Raw genomic sequence first — 17,169 nt, 5'->3', positions numbered from 1 at the left:
GTTTTCATTATTGGCCATCCCCTTTAGCAACACGTCCTGCCCAAGCCCATTTACCTTTATTAACAGTTTGAATTATGTTTTCTAATCCACGTGTTCCTCTTTCTGTCTCAATGTAATTCAAAGCATGTGCGTCTCCAAGCTTTTATACGAACTTTTGATCATTATACAACCGGCGGTACGCAGTTATCAACACATTCTTTTTAAGACACGTTGATATGTTACCTTTCATAGACACGTCCATATTACTCCAGCCTCTCGACCAACGTGGAATTGCCACTAAATGATACCATTCACCAAATGAACACTGTTATGTGTATGTATTTCTGAAGCAAGGATTTGCCTTTGTTATTCCTAAACAATACACGTGACTTAACCGCAAACGCGACCTATCGTGCACCTGCCTCGACAAAATATTCGCGTATACGCGGTTGTGGCATCGCACCTGTTTTGTTTTTGTTGTGGTGTTTGTCACTGCAGACGGACAGGCATTCTCTCTACAGGGAATTTGATGCCACAATGGTAAAAGGCATTTATTTTAAGACGAGTGTAGATAGACCAGCTTCATCACTGTTAGGATCATCAGTGCCGCGTAGCCTTCATTCTCCACTAATGCTTTGTGTTCCAGGGACTTCGTGTGGAGAAGCCCTCCCCGATCACCGTGGGGATAGTTTGCCCCCCCCCCCCCCCGACTAAGGCCACCAATAAACCAACTCCTAACACTTCCTGTCAATTATAGGACACTCTCCAAGATAGAAAAGTGCGCACCGGCTGGTCTCATTTGTCCTTGCTGGTGTCGAAAAGCAGTAAAGTTGCACTGTTTTATGTTGGAGTGAACCGGAGTACTCGGAGAATACCCACCACAATCACGATGGAATAACGCTCGGTACTGCCCACAGGTGGATTCACAAACCCACTCGCTGTCTTCGCGTCTCGTCGGCATCGTCGAGCTATGTCAACCTCCCGTCCAGCATCACACGACGGTCGAGTAATCGAACTGTTAATTGGTAGAGCAAGCTGTTGCTTAAATAATCGAAGAGCCAACCTTGCTCTACTCGTATTTGTTTTCAGCCTGCATTCACTTTGGTGTCTCGTGAGTTTCTCATCATTCGGAGAAAGTGTTAGGTATTGGTTCATGGTGAAAAGTGTCTGGACCGTGACTAGCCCATTAGCTCGCTCTTTATCTGCGCATGATGTACGTATGTATGTTGAACTTCTTTCCCACCGTACGTAGCCAACCGTGGTGGTGTGGTTGTGGTGTAGTTGGTGATGGTTGTAGTCGGTGGTGGTGATAGTGTAGTTGGTGATGGTGTAGTTGGTGGTGTAATTGGTGATTGTTTTAGTCGGTGGTAGTGGTGTAATTGGTGATGGTTGTAGTAGTTGGTGGTGTAATTGGTGATGGTTGGAGTAGGTGGTGGTGGTGTAATTGGTGATGGTTGTAGTAGGTGGTGGTGGTGTAATTGGTGATGGTTGTAGTAGGTGGTGGTGGTGTAATCGGTGATGGTTCTAATAGGTGGTGGTTGTGGTGTAATTGGTGATGGTTGTAGTAGGTGGTGGTGGTGTAATTGGTGATGGTTTTAGTAGGTGGTGGTGGTGTAATTGGTGATGGTTGTAGTAGGTGGTGGTGGTGCACGCCTGTGATGCAGTGCTTTGGGAACAATGGTGGAAAAGTTGACAGTGCAAGGGGAAAATGAAATCATTGCCCTGGCCAATGCTTGGCCCCGAGCCGGATTCAAATGTTTCTTGGAGCCAAAGTTTCACGGTTTGGTTCGGGCTCTCCTTGACAATTAACCAGCGGGAATAAACCACCCGGAGTACCGTAAGGCGGGCCCTGCGCTAGCTCGGCTCGGATGAGCCAGTGGGAAAAAGTGGGGGGGGGGGGGAAGGGGGGTGTGGAGCATTGGAAACACGCGAGGCCCTCTTCTCGTCGTCGCTTTGTGGGACGCGCGTCTGCCATGTGCCCGTGTGGCTTCCTGGGACGACTGCGAGGGCTGTCATTGGTTTGTTTCTGCAAACGAACATCTGCCGGGCAAATAATACAGTTACACAAACGCATTTCATAAATCAACCGCCGTGGGTTGTTTATTTACGGAACCGCGCCACAGACTCGACCGCTTCAAGTTCTGCTTTGGCTGGTAAGGGATCTTTAGTGTCTCAAGTTGCGTCTGCGTGTTTGTGTTGCTTACCCTGGGGGAAGTTGTTCGCTGCTGCTGCTGTTGTTGTTGTTGAGCTTACTTAAACTCGGGTCTTCCTTTTAACGAAAAAAAAAGGCACATGGTCTCATTGAACTATTGCTTTCATTGTGAAAGAAAAGTAATCCAGAATTTATGACGGTCCTTCTGCTCTAAGTGGCGTAACCAAGTAATTGATGGCCTGCGCCTTTGCCTGTACTGTAAGTTGTGGTCTATTTGGTGGCACAATCGTTTAACGCACCGCACCGTGGACCAAGCAAGGATAGTCCGATTTCCCGTCACGGCTAACATCAGTTGCGAGTAGACATTCCATCTGATACGGCTGCCCCCTATTCAACAACCCGCACTCACCAGCGTGGTGAAGTATGGTTGAACAGCCCCCATGACCGACACGGCGTGGGGATGACTTCATCCAACAGTGGATTGAAAGGGCTGCACAGAAATATGTATGGACATGTTGGTTATGAGTCGATCCAGGCTTGCACGATGCAAAGTAGAATCCCACCGCACTGTCCCTGGATTACAACTATAATCTATTTTTTTTTATTTTACCAGGTAATGTCCACTGAGCTATGTAGCTCTTTTTCAGAAGCGACCTGGCCACAAGTGATAGCTCAGCAAAGTGGCTTATCACGTGGAAATGTATCACAGCCAACCACTAAACGCGTGTTTTTTTCTAAATGTGGAGGGACACGCGACCACGGGGAGAGAGAGAAAGACACGCAAACTCCAAATATACAGCAGCAGCAGGCGTCAGGGTTGGGGTCGAACCCACGACTTCCTGTATACCAGGCGAGGTAGTTAACATCTCCTAGCCACCGCGTCAACACCCGCAATGTGTGCCCCGTGTCGGTCAGATGGTGGAAGCTCTGCGAGGTGAGACGCGCAACTCCGGGATGCTGCGTGGCTACGTAGTGGGCAGCAGAGGGCAGTGGAGCATCACCCATTGGTGTGGTACTGGAGGACCTCATCCAGCAGTGGATCAGCCCCGTATCATGGGGGTGGTGGAGGGGGTAACCCCCCACACTCACTTCCCGCATACACAGGGGGTGAGTGGCCAGAGTAGAAGTGACGAGAGATAGAAGCACAACTTCATCGGGGACTCGTGTTGTTTAGCGTTTGACAATTGTTTCAAGTTTTTTTTTTTTGCACCGAGTTTGTATTTGCCCCCCCCTCCTCCTCCCCCTGCTTTAAATACGGTCACGCTACAGGACTGATCGTAGTTACACTTAAGGAATTAAATAAAACAAGACAAAGATCCCCCGTATGGCATTTAATGAACTGTTGAGGCAGGTGCTGTTCGCGAACACCTGCGGAACAGCACGCGGTGGGGTGGCCAACAGCACGCACAGCCGCCTTTGTCTCCGCAGTGCCGATGCCTTACGCATCACACAGCGCGTGCGGCGTGTGTGGAGGAGGCTCGTGAAGGACGCTGCTACTGGGCAAGTTGGAGGCAGTCGCCCTCCAACAACAACGGAGGGCGGAGGAGCGACGCTCACAACAACGAGCGGAGCGCCCGGCGGATAAAGCACAGCAAGTTGGGACAGTAGGGGGCACAGGTGGTGCATCGGCCACTCGTCTCAGTCGACCCGTGGCACCTGCCGGGTCTGCCCCGTGACCTCCTGCCAGCCGGCGTTCGACACTTCACGTGGCCTCAACGTGCACACAGCCTGGCACAATGGTCGTGGTGACGTCACTGCCACTTAGTGGCGAATGGCGCTTGTTGTTTGTGCGTGTGTGCGCGCGTGTGTGTGCGTGTGTGCGTGTGTGCGCGCGTGTGTGTGTGTGTGTGCGCGCGTGTGTGTGTGCGCGCGTGTGTGTGTGTGTGTGCGCGCGTGTGTGCGCGCTCCGATCTTTAAGCGGAAGGGAGTATGTCACATCAGATGCTGGCTGGTTGGGTGCAGAGGGGTCACACGGCCAGCAGCCCCCAACAGCATCTCAGGGGGTCCGTGCTGGGGTGGTGGTGGTGGTGGGTGGGTGGGGGGGGGTCCCACTGGGGGACCCCATCCCTCACCCCCCGTTTCTCCCCCCCCCTCTCGCCTCTCATCGATTGTGAAAGGAGTGACGTGGGAGGTCGTCACGTGGTCTCACTTTTAGAAACTTTTTCGGAAGTTTCTGCGGCGAGTTGCGTGCAGCCGGAAAAAAAATAAACTTCACTTTTTTTTTCCTCCCTGTCCTAATCCCCATTCTGCTTCTTCTTCTAGTTTATATATATACACATTACGCAGTATATTTATATTATTTTATATTATTTCGCAAAAAAAACACGCGCAAGTGGAACAAACAAACAACAAAGTAAAGATCAACCTACGCCGGTTAGTGCCTTCGTAAGTTTGTTATATGCTACTGCTGCTATGTGTGTATGCTGCTGTTGTTGTGTGTATGCTGCTGTTGTTGTGTGTATGCTGCTGTTGTTGTGTGTATGCTGCTGTTGTTGTGTGTATGCTGCTGTGTGTATGCTGCTGCTGTGTGTATGCTGCTGTTGTGTATATGCTGCTGCTGTGTATGTGTATGCTGCTGTGTGTATGCTGCTGCTGTGTGTGTATATGCTGCTGCTGCGTGTGTATGATGCTGTGTGTGTGTATGCTGCTGTTGTGTGTATATGCTGCTGCTGTTGTGTGTGTATGCTGCTGCTGTTGTGTGTGTGTGCTTCTTGGCTTGGGGTGGTTGACGTTGTTGGGGGGGGGGTCAGTGTTGCTCTTGGGGGGGGTGGGGAGAGTTGCTCGTGCCGTCCTGGTTGCTCGCTTCAACTTCGTGAAGTTGCCAGCGCCTCCGATGAGCGCGGTTGGCTGCGTACGGTGCGAAAGAAGTTCAACGTTCGCACGCGTACGACGTGAACGTCCGCGAACCGTTAGAGTAACGGGCAGGCAGGATCTGATAAGATCACCAGCTCTTGTGCAATGTCTCTATAAGCCTTAGAGTATATTATTACCATACCGTATATATTCACGACAATATATACAGTACACACTCCAGTATTTACATAATATGATATACATTACGGTATATATAGCCAACAGTATATTTACTTCCGTATATACGAAACAGTCTGTGCATAACCTACAGTTTATACACTCCAGTATATAAACTACAGTTTATATATATGCGACAGTATCTATTACAGTACACATTATACAGAATATACACTTTAGTAGTATATTTCCATACCATTCAGCATGCACTCTACAGTACATCTCCAACAGTACATACAGTATACAACACCATATACTCTGCGCATTGCAGATATCTATTGAAGCAAATAGCTCATTTCAGTCACGATCTATCCACCGCTGGATGAAGCCACCCCCAAGCAGTGGCCATAACTTCACACCTCTGCGATGTTAACGATGCACCTTCCGCACCCGCTGAACGCGGAGCCGGCTCAGATCCATCGCTCCATCTCCCACGCGTTGCGCGTCCTGTCATCCTGCAGCGTTGCCTTAGGACGATGCCCTAGACGTGCACTCGCTGTGTAGGCGAACGAAGGCTGTCACGTTGCACGGACTCGCTAGTCGAGCCCAGGGTGGTCCACGCGGTCGAGCCAGCGAGCATCAATCGACGCGCGTGGCGAGCGTGGAGGAGAGGCACCGATAGGCTGGGAAGAAGACACGGGAGTAGCGGCCACATGGTGATCCGTTTGTGAATCCACTCCCTCACACTCTCTCTCTCTGGTGCACTCACCACACGTGTCTCGTTCTCTGACTTGCGTCTTCCTTAGCACTGCTCTACTTTTGAAAATTCTCTTTCCCACATCATCATTGTCGCTTCTTTTTCCAAGCCTATTTTTACTCTTTCCCGAACACATTACCCTACCCAAGAATGTCATATTGTGAAGTTCCCCTAACCAACCCCTTTCTCCGTTCAAGAAGGGCATCAGCGACTGTATGTGTTTTAAACTTACTCTTTGTTTTTTTAAACTTGTTTCGCACCGTGCTAATCGGATGTGCGGGGGAAAGACAACAAACTAAACATTAAACGCTGTTCTAAAGACATGAGTTTTCAATCTGGGTCTAAAAGTGCATAGCTACAGTTGCTTCCAAATATCGGAAGAGCGTTCCAGACGGCCGCAGCAAAAATGCACCTTCGTTCAACGGTGCACTTTGTTGCTGAGCGTTTGGCGTTCTGGTCCTGTGCTCAGCAACCCGCGGTATCCTTCACTTGGCCCTGGGCCAAATCATCGGGGGCGGGGGAGGGGGGTGCCCCCCAATCCGGTCAGACCTCGCAAGCCAAGCAGTCGTCGAGCCTGGACAATGCTCGTGAGTGAGTGGCCACGACGAGCGGGAGAAAACGCTGGGGTGCTCTTGGCATTGTGGGCAGCAGGGGAGACTGCAGACGAATACGTTGGCTCTTCTGCACTCTCAACGTTTTACCAACCTGCACTGGCCAGTGTGGTGAAGTACGGTCATGAGCAATGGATTCACCAATGGGCTGTACTCGTTTATACGGTGGGATTTGTTTGGGATTCCGTCCATGTGTGTGCGTGATTTGTGTTCAACCGAACATGGCAAGTGACGTGGATAAGTTTTGCGAAGTTTTAATGAACTCGAAACCACGGGAAGTCTTTTTCTCGCTGGTACATAAAAAAAAAACAACTCAACAGGTTCGTCAATAACACTGCCGTGAAGAGGACACCATACAATAGGTAACGTTTCGGGTAATCGCCCTTCTTCATGGCAGGGAGATAGAGAGGGAGGGGGCGAGTGTTTACGTGGTGAACACTTGCAATGCAGGTGTTTCAGAATCAGAATCTGTATGTATACTGGAGGAATCCGCTGAGCCATGAGAGCTCTCTTTCACAGATGTCCACCATGGGGACCCCTGATAGACACATTCGGCCTTACCCAACGTCTTGGCGTACAGGCCATCAAGGAAGTGGTTTGTGTCAGCCACTTGAGATGGCAGCTGCATTAGAAAGCCCGAGAAATCCAAAGTGCGGAGAGGGAGCAAGGGGGCGAATGGTTTTGTGCCAGTGGTTAGCGCACTGCTTGCTCATTGAACCCCACGATTACAAGAACCGAGTTGGATTCCCGGCCACGGCCGTTACACGAGTGGCGAATGATATCAGACCTCGTCCTGGCCAAAAACCCCAGCAGCCCACTTCACTGTGGTGAAGCATGGTCAACATCACTCTCACGACTCCGCACAACGTGGCAAGGCCTTCATCCAGCAGTGGACATCTATGAAAAAGAGCTTCATAGCTCATCGGATTCCTCCTGGATAAATACAGATTCTGATGTGATTCTGAGTACCTAGGTACCCGGCACACCACATCTATTATACCTCCGATTAGCACGGTTGGCTACGTACGGTGCGAAAGAAGTTGAAAGTACTCTACAGTGCACACCTCTCGCTACGGCTGTGGCTACCAAGTTACATGCAACCTTTACTTTTTCCAGTCGATGCCAGGCGACCCGAAAACTAAAAATCGACCCGTGTTTTTGTTTGTGTTTTACCCTCAATTCGGTCTCATCGGCGCGTTCCGCACGGCTCGTAGGCGGCCGTGGGGTGAGGAAGAGGGGGGCGGGAAGGACCTCGTCCAAGATATTTTCAGGAGGGAAGGGGTTGGTGGTCGTGGTGGTGGTTAGGGGAGTTTTATAAAGACACCAGGGCCCCTGGGTTCGGGACAGATAGCAGATGCGGGGACTCTGCAATGGGCCATTGTCATGCAAAGCCGTGGGCGATGTCCGAGCAAGGCGAGGGAGTCGATTTGGGACCGCGAACGCGACCGTCTGAAAACTCACAGCGGGAGTTTGTTTTTGTTGTTGTGGGGTTTTTCTTTTTTTGCGTTCCCTCGTTTATTTTGGTTCAGGGCTCATCAACATCAGAATCGTTCGATCCACTGCTGGACGAAGGCCCTCCCCTAACAATCCGTCTCCGCCGTCTCCCCCATGTGGAACGATTCCCACCCTCCCCCCGTCTCGCCTCTCGCCGGCAGGCGCACCACGCGCCGATTGCCACCGCTCCATCTCCTCGGTAGATGGTCCCGTTGGAGGACGCGTTCCACTCCTTTGGCTGCCACTCCGTAACTACTCTTGACCGCCGTCACCCCAGGGGAAAGCGCCGTGGGTTTATGGCGCCGATATATTTAGACGTGGAATTCCGGGATTTGTTGATTAAAACAAAAGTTCGTATTTATATGATTGTCGTGTTTGCACGAGAACTGGTCTAGTGTTGCTGTTATGTCACGAATGTAAATCTATCGATGGTACGGTTGTGCAATAGTTATTGTCACGACAGACCGGTTATTACGCATCAAATTAGCGTGTGACCCCATAACCAGGCATGGATTTACGTTTTGCTCATCTCTACAAATCTGTAGGTTAAAAACTAAACCCGTTACACACCGCACGCGCCTGATGATTGGTATACACACTGAACACAACAATTTCAGCATTCCTCAATAGCAAATGTGGCCTTTAAACGAAACAACGTTTCGGGCAATAGCCCTTCTTCATAGCACACCACGTGCTGTAAGATACGAAAACAGTATTCAAGCTAACGGCACTCGGGTCGTGTCGAGCAATCATGGGGCACGTGCAGCGCGTGTAGGCGACGTACAACGTTACCGTATTTGCTTGGAGTCTGGTGAAACAAAAGCTTTCGGGTGCAGCAAGGGCGTAAATTATATTGGGGGGGACACATCCTCCCCAATATTCAAGTATGCTCAAAATGTCCCCCCCCCCCAATATATTGCTATAAAAATATAATTGCTATGCTATGTAAATAAAAACAACAATTTGCTAAACCTTGGCCACAATAGCTGGACTTGTCTTCATGTAAATCAATGCATATATTTATGTGTATATGATTGTGGTTATGGTTGTACTTTATGAATCCCTAATCTCTGCCATTACATGCAATGAAACAAGAAATGGTAAACAAAGTAAAAACAGAGCAATGTAATACAATACACTATTAGACATTGTAATAAATACATAAAAAGGCCATTCCATGTGTTAGTGCATTTTTTTTATATTTTAGGCAGGAAATTAGGTTTTTTTTTTTTTCTGGGTTGGGACCCCCGGCCACCCTGGAAGATTTGGTCACCCACCCCCAATGTTGACTCCATGGCTACGGCCTTGCCCGGTGCAGTACCGCATTGAATGAACCTGTGGCACGTCATTGCACGTGCGGCGCAGCACGTGACGCCGCCCATGGTGCACATTGTCAATCCACTGCTGGATGAGTGGTTGGGGGGGGGCATACTTTACCACGCCGTGTTCGTAAAGGCGCGTAGAGCAGCAGACAGGCGAGAGCACAGGGGTACAACTCGACAATTGTATTTTCACCGCGCCGTCGTTCTGCCGCCTCCCAACGACCGCGTCAGCAACCACCACCACGTGGCAGCTGCTGCGAGGCCTCCACTCACGGTAAAAGTACAAATCGCATTACAGCACCGCTCGGCGGGCCACACGAAACAAAGCGATTCAAACAAATTTACATTCCTGGCCACGGCTAACGTCGGTGGGGTAAGTAATATCGGACACCGTGATGTCCTTCCCGCCCCCACCAAACCCTTCTCCAGCAACCCGTTACTGCTGACCAGCTTGGCCAAGTAAGGCCAAGCAACCCCTATCCCCGACGATCACACTACGGCGTGGGGGAGGGAAATGTATGGAGTTCATTTTGTTTTGTACTGCAAAGCGACATGCTTACCATGAACGCACGTGGCCTTCTCAATACAATGCAGTAGAACGGAGCGCGCGCGTCGCTCGTGAACGCGAGGGGACGTCTCTGCCAAGGTTGGGGTCTCGCAACCTTCGCGACAACGTTGGGGACCCTTTTACTCTCATCCAGGTGGTCCATGCTGGTCATATTGGCCTGGGACGTAAGAGTGGGACCCTTTTTTTGTTAACAGAGGTGAGCGAATCGTATAACCGCAACTGGCCACTTCAAGTTGGATGTAGATGGGCCCTCTTTGGTCAGGGTGGTGGGGGGCCCCAAGTTGTAGACATGCTGGGGCATCCATTGTTGGGTCCATTCTTATGTCATCATCCGTTGGGGAAGGCGATGGTGGCAGTGCTTTTCTGTTCGTGTCGAAGTTGGTGGACGAGCCAGCGGAAGACTTGAGCGGGCGAGCAGGGCAGTGGTGTTGTGACTTCGTGGCCCGTGGATGGAGAGCGACACCCTGCACAGACTCACAGACACGACACCCTGCACAAACTGCGCGCACAGACTCACAGACACGACACCCCGCACAGACTCACAGACACGACACCCCGTACAGACTGCGCACACAGACTCACAGACACGACAACCCGCACAGACTCACAGACACGACACCCTGCACAAACTGCGCACACAGACTCACAGACACGGCACACCGCACAGACTGCGCACACAGACTCACAGACACGACACCCTGCACAAACTGCGCACACAGACTCACAGACACGGCACACCGCACAGACTGCGCACACAGACTCACAGACACGACACCCCGCACAGACTGCGCACACAGACTCACAGACACGACACCCTGCACAGACTCACAGACACGACACCCCGCACAGACTGCGCACACAGACTAACAGACACGACACCCTGCACAAACTGCACGCACAGACTCACAGACACGACACCCTGCACAGACTCACAGACACGACACCCCGCACAGACTGCGCGCACAGACTCACAGACACGACACACCGCACAGACTCACAGACACGACACCCCGCACGTTCACAGAGGAGGGCCCTAGTCAACTCGCGCAGAAAACCAGACCCGCATAGACGCCCGTAGGATTCACGTGGAGACCAACAGACTCGCATAGATACTCACATAGACTTTCGCATACAGACTCGGAGACTTTATAAAAGCCACTTCTTTCGTCTGTCGAGGAGTTCATCAGCAAAGTTGACATGCTGGTGTTGAGGGCGGTGTGTGAGCCAGTGGCAATAGCACTGTGTAGGCAGCCTAGATTGGTGGAAACAGAAGCATCGAGGATAATGCCCACTTTACAAATTATTATTGCCTCTGTACAGTGTTAGACAAAGACAACAGTTTAAAAGCCATCGCTTGCTATTACAAGTTTTTTAATGAATGACTAATAAATAAAGTTAATACGTAAAGTTTATTCAATGTGGGGACATAGTTGGTGGCGTAGTGGTTTAGCAACGCTGCCACTGGACAGTCTGAGTTCGTTTTCCGGGTGATAAAATATCTCAACTCTTTGTAGGATTCGCCTCTTAACCGCCTGTAACTAATCAGCCGATCGTGGTGTGAAGTATGATGGTTCAAACTAAACTTCCGTGACACTGCGTTGGCGAGGAAGACCAACAGTAGATTACCAGCCGTGTTAAAACATCCGTTCTCTATTCAGTGTGTGTGTGTGCGCGTCTGTGGTTTGCGCGCACAAACACACACGCTCACTCAACGTGCAAAACTTTCAAACAAAAAAAAGTTTGCCAAACCTTTTGGCAAGGCGCTCGTGTTAGCGGCACGCACGCACGCACACACGGGTGCGTGTGTAGGTGTAGTGGGACGTTTACTCAACTCCCCGTGCGGTTTAACTCAGTGTGGGAGGAACTGCAGAGTTTGGCTTATCCGTTGGCCGCACATGGCGCTGGCGAGTGAGCCAGCAGCCTCCTGATAGGAGATCGCACTCACGGTTCCTGCTCACTCCGATTGCGGCTCGAGAAACCCTGGCTCGAGTTATAACTCCAAGCAGGGAACTTGACGCCAAGCTGGAACGCAGCGTGCCTTGTGACTCGCTAAACAACTTGGAGGCTGCCGCACCTTCATTTTACCCCAGGATGATGGATGGGTAGCGGCCCAACGGTGGCGACAACCAACTCACTCGCCTGGTATGCAGGGGGTCGTGGGTTCCATCCCGACCCTGACGCCTCTATATATTTTGATTTTGCATGTCTCTCTCTCTCCCTGTGGTCGCGTGGATTTTTCTCCGGGTCCTCCAGTTTTCCCCTCCACTTCAGAAACATGCGTTTAGAGTGTTTGGCCGCTCTAAATGTGAAATGTCCACATGAGGATACGCCACTTTGTTGTGCAAGCATTTGTGGCCAGGTCCCTTCTGAAAAAAAGTGCTTCATAGCTCAGTGGGCTTCATCTGATAAAATAAAAATGTTCGTTTTTAGATGAAACAGTCTGGCAGACCCGAATCCTCAAAGTGAGTGGAACAATCAATGAAAGAAGTTCATGGGAATAGTAACCATGGTGATAGCGATAGAAGAGTGATGGGTGATGGGGAGAGTACGTGGGAAGTGAAGGGGTAAGTGAGTGAGCAGATGGGTGAGTGAATTTGTGAGTGAAATTCTTTCGAATGGTAACCATGGTAGTAGCTATAAATTGTGATAGGGTGAGCGAGTGGATGGCTGAGTGAGTGGATCAAGTGTGTGGATGAGTGAGTGAATCGATGGGTGAGTGGATCAGTGAGTGAGTGGAGGAATGGGTTGGTGAGTGACATTCATAAAATTTGGCTTGCATGCTTGCTGGGCCGTTCGTAGGAGTGGTTTCCGCAGCATGAGCGAGGTGCAGCGATACAGTTTCTCTCTTTAAGGAAGTAAACGGGGCTAAAAGTTAAAGTGCAGTGCTAAAGTTTTGCTCCGTGGTTTCGTGACTTTCAATTTGAATCCGCTCACCGATCAACTTGCTCACTCACCTTCCACTCACTCAGCCACTCACTGATCCACTGGCTCACCACATTTATTCAATCGCCGTTACAATGGTTACCATTCCCATGAATTTCACTCACCACCTCACGCACTCACTCACCCTGTCACTTCAATCCTTCCACGTGTTTAGCCGTAGGAGTGAGTCAACGCTGTGTGTTGAGGGAGCATATTTAGTTCGAAGATGCTGCCCCGGTGGCTTGTTTATAGCACGGATTGGCAATCCAGAGTCACCGGTTGGATTCCATCTCCTGGCTCGACGAGTTTATAAAATTATCCCCCACCGCCTCTGTCCACTGTAAATGGGCAAATCGCAGTTGGTTGATCTGCAGGTCACGTTTGGTGGGATGAAGTGTGGAGGATACTTCCCACCGCTCTCGAGACGTCTCGCTAACGTGGACGCGTAGGCCAAAACTACCCACGAGAGCTCCCTGTGATGGAGGGATGCACAGTGACCCATTGTCTGCTCATGCTCTCAGATCTGCACCTCCACCTTTTTCATCCAGAAAAAAAAAACTCAGCCCTATCTGATGAAGCCCAAAGCGGTTTGAGTGAAGTGTCGTCGCCGCTCCTCGATGTCGAATTTGGACGTGAGGACGTCTTGAGATGTCTTGAGACGTCCTCTGGCGAGGAAGTGGAGAAGCTTTGTTGGTCAGCATGTGATCGATACATTGGCGCTTACAAATAACGCGTCTGGACACGTCACAATCACAAATACGCATCGTCGCACTGGCTGCAAAAACCTACGTTTTAAGTAAACGCAGAATTTGTATTACTAAAGTATACCCTTTTCGCGAGTGTGCGTTTTTGCTGCATGAATGATGCAAGCGCACTGTTCTTAACGCCGAATGGAAAGTCGCCGCAGGACCTGCAGAAACATTTCTGCAAGATGACAGCGTTTACAAACAACAATGCTTTTCGCGGAGCCTATCCCAACATTCAGTGTGCTCTGGATGTTCCCGTGATAAAATTGAGGTGCGTTTGAGTTTGTGGTGTGCTACTTGTGTAAATCTTGGTGCACGCAGGCCATTCATGTGAGGCTGTGTAGAGTTAACAGATAGCACGACAATAGTTTTGGGGGAAAAAATAAACAAACAAATGTCTCACCTCTTTTCTTCTCGCATGTGCCGCTGGACGGGAGGTGCGCGGGCAGGTTTTGGTGACGCAATCAGCATCAACCGCCCCAGCTTGCCGGGTGTGTCTCGTGTTCGTAAGGGGTTTCCCGCCTTTCCAGGTTATGGGAGGTCTGGAGCGGCCTCAGTTTATTTGCAAGGGGCCTCAGTAATTGACCACAAAAATTAAAGTGGTCGACTCACATTTTTCGTCGGTTTAAACGGCCTAATGGACGAATCATTCCAGTTCCACTCGTCACCCACAATTTCAGGGCTGGAAATGCCCGCTGCTGTTATTTCTGCGTGTGTGTGTGTATGTGCGAATGCTTTACAAACACGCGCGGTGAAATATCAAGCGCGGTTGGGTTGACATCGTCACGGCGTTTCGTGAGCGATCTCCACTGTCGCGGTTATTTCGCGAGTCCGGCGACCAAGGGGTAAGACCTCAGGCCAGACGGTGGTGGGAGGCCGTCGGGGTAGAGGTTGTGGAGGTCGCCGCTTTTCTGCAGTGCAGCAGCTGCTGCTGATGCTGTGGGATATGGCGGAAGGGAGAACGCGTTGGCGAGGAGGTGTGGAGAAGGTGCCATCACCGGCTTTGGCCGTGATGGCGTCCTGATCCTGTGGTTTGTTTGTGGCGCCATAAAGCGAACCAACTTCTGAAAATCTGCTTGCGAGTGTGGATGGGGTGTGCGCAATCGGTTGCCCGTGCATGGTTGGCCACGTACGGTACGAAATAAGTTAAATGTACATATATGTTAGCGTTTACATGAATGTGTAAACTATCAAGGCTACAGCATGATTTATTCGTAAGCAATACCACTTTCAGTGTTCCTGAAGAGCCGTTGTATTCATCTTACCCGGGTAACACAACATTATCAATAGCATCGTTGTGTAAAATTACAGTTTACAAAATAGATGAGCAGACAGTTCCTCTCCTTCAAAGAGTCTATCTCTGTCCACACAAAAAATATAAGTACTTTTAACACAGCCCATCGACCCCACGGCCTTCTGGGAGTACGTGATGTCAGCAGCATTGATTGAAATAGAAGTTAAACTGAACCGTTTTTGACATACAGTGTCTCATCAACAGTCAAGCTTTCGTAAATGATTGCTGATGAACTGCCAGATGTTCTAGGCAAGGTCCCTGTCGTTAACATACGGCTCCCTTTTTGGATGATCTGGATGAGGCCCACCGCTTCTTGTGTTTGTAACTGCACTTGTCGACACAGCTCAGCAATCGAAGTTCACAGTTTGAGTTTTACTGTCTAAAGAGATGTTGGAGGGAATACAAAAAAAAATAGCCCAGTGCTTCGAGCGGCACCTCTCTTTGCCGTTCGTAGCAGCGAGCAGTCGGGCACCGCCAGCTTCCGCAGCCCCCACTCGGGAAGCCGGCGGTGCCCCACCAGCCTCGGTTCCCGGTCGTTGCCGGCTACTTCACAGGCGCGCAGCGACCTGCGGACGCTCTCGTGAATGCCGTTGCCGTGCGTGGTGCCGGCGAACCCTGTTCAACAAACAAACAAACAGATTATTGTTCTATTTTGGTGAGGCCGCTGCTGCTGCCGCTGCGTTGACGGTGCGCAAGCGAACTGGACGCGTTCGTCACTAGCGGTGAATGTGGCCTTGCAAGTGACAATGGCCCTTCTCCGCTTTTGCGCACGAGTGGCGATTGAATGTACGCTGAGCTGAACTTGACCTTACCGTTCTATAGTTAAGTGAAGTCTACTCAACTACCGGCTACCGACTCACGACTCGGCCTACAATTAATTTGTGCGCTACTGTGTGCTTGCACAGTTGCCGTCAGCAGCATAATCAGAATTTCCGCCACATTTACAAAGGGGAGCAAAACGCGGACTCCAAAAGATAAAAACCCACGTCGGTCTTGTGTAGAATCAGAATATTTTTTTTATACTGGAGGAATCCGCAGATGTCTGGAAGGGGGTTGTCAGAAAGTTACAACAATAAACAATACGAAAACATGATAGGAGTGCAAATTATAGGAAAGGTAAGAAAATCACTTTAAAATAAAGCCCACTGAGCTGTCGGCTTCTTTTTAAGAAGCGACCCGGCCACAAATGATAGCTCAACGAAGCGACTTATCGAGTGGAAATTTATAGCGGCCAAATAATCAAAATAACGTTCGTTGAACTTCTTTCGCCCCTCTTATCTACGAAGGGCCGCGGATCGCCATGCCTGGACATCCAATGTCTCCCGCGGTCGTAGCCGCCCCGACCCCCCCGCCCGGCAGACTTGATCTCCGTTGACTTTGAGACTCGAGTGGCTGGAGTTGAACGTCGTCGTCGCCGTCGTTCGATCGATCGCGGCTCTTCAGGTCTGGCGTGATGTCACCGCAAACAGGCAGAGTTACAAAGTGTTTTGAGACACCCGGGAAAAAAAAAAACTAAAAATTCTGCTGAACCACTCACGACGCGCACCACGCAGCTGCGTGGCGTTGCACAATGAGACGGCATCACTCTCGGCCATAAGCCACCAAAAAAATAGATAAATGCAGCGCAGTCCATATGTCTGTGCCGGCAGCTGCAGGTCGGCGTGCAGATGCAGTGGCGCGGAGTGTGATTGGCATTACCCTCTGATTTCACTTTACAATTCATTCGTACGTGAAAGTTTACTTGTAAATCTAGACCGGGCACTGCGTGAGTCTTTGTGTACGTCCCGCACTGGCCCACCCGCCCTAGTTTTTAGTGGTGTCCTGGCGGTTAGCGAACTGCTCCTCGAACCCGACAATCCGAGTTCGATTCCTGCTCAAGGCTGGATTGCTTCCATGGCAAAGTATCTGAAAGTTTTCTGCACCTCCCCTCAGTTCACACGGCCTAAAAAGGGTACCTGTGTAAACGAAGCACTGGGGAGACGAAGGCCGGTCGGCCGTGGTTCCGGCCACACCAGTGCATCGTGCACTGTCCCGGCCGTCGAAGATGCTCGCCAACGTCACTCGCCCCAACATCCTCTACGGCGGAACGGGGGATCTTTGTCTTTGTATGAATGTGGAAACCCTCCCGATCGGTACGAAACCAAAGCAGTTAATCAGCTCACAAACAATGCCGTCGAATGGGTGAAGAACCCAGGCGTCGATTTATAACTTTCGTTGCAGTTCCAAAAGCCAGTTGCTTATCTCCGCAACACACCTTACGACGTAGAAAGGACAAAACCATTTACATTTTATTGACTTTTCCCAGCACATCTGTGGCGACTACACGGGGGATCTGTGTCTTTGTCTCTGTCCCA

The 17,169-nt window shown here is 50.4% G+C and overlaps 1 protein-coding gene across 1 annotated transcript in view; it reads left to right on the top strand.

Moving 5' to 3' along the window:
* Positions 1-4,240: 4,240 nt before the first annotated feature.
* The window catches only part of LOC116946652 (uncharacterized), a 73,355-nt gene continuing 60,426 nt past the window's right edge, over positions 4,241-17,169 (top strand). Inside the window, exon 1 of the mRNA XM_076069961.1 lies at positions 4,241-4,504. The gene's annotated coding sequence lies outside the window, so the exon portion shown is untranslated. The remainder of the gene's footprint in view (positions 4,505-17,169) is intronic.

Source organism: Petromyzon marinus, chromosome 27, assembly GCF_048934315.1.
Source record: "Petromyzon marinus isolate PM22_M1 ecotype Great Lakes invasive population chromosome 27, UKy_Petmar_22M1.pri1.0, whole genome shotgun sequence".
Taxonomy (NCBI): domain Eukaryota; kingdom Metazoa; phylum Chordata; class Hyperoartia; order Petromyzontiformes; family Petromyzontidae; genus Petromyzon; species Petromyzon marinus.
The sequence above is the reverse complement of the archived record's forward strand: the minus strand, read 5'-3'. Positions and strand labels throughout refer to the sequence as shown.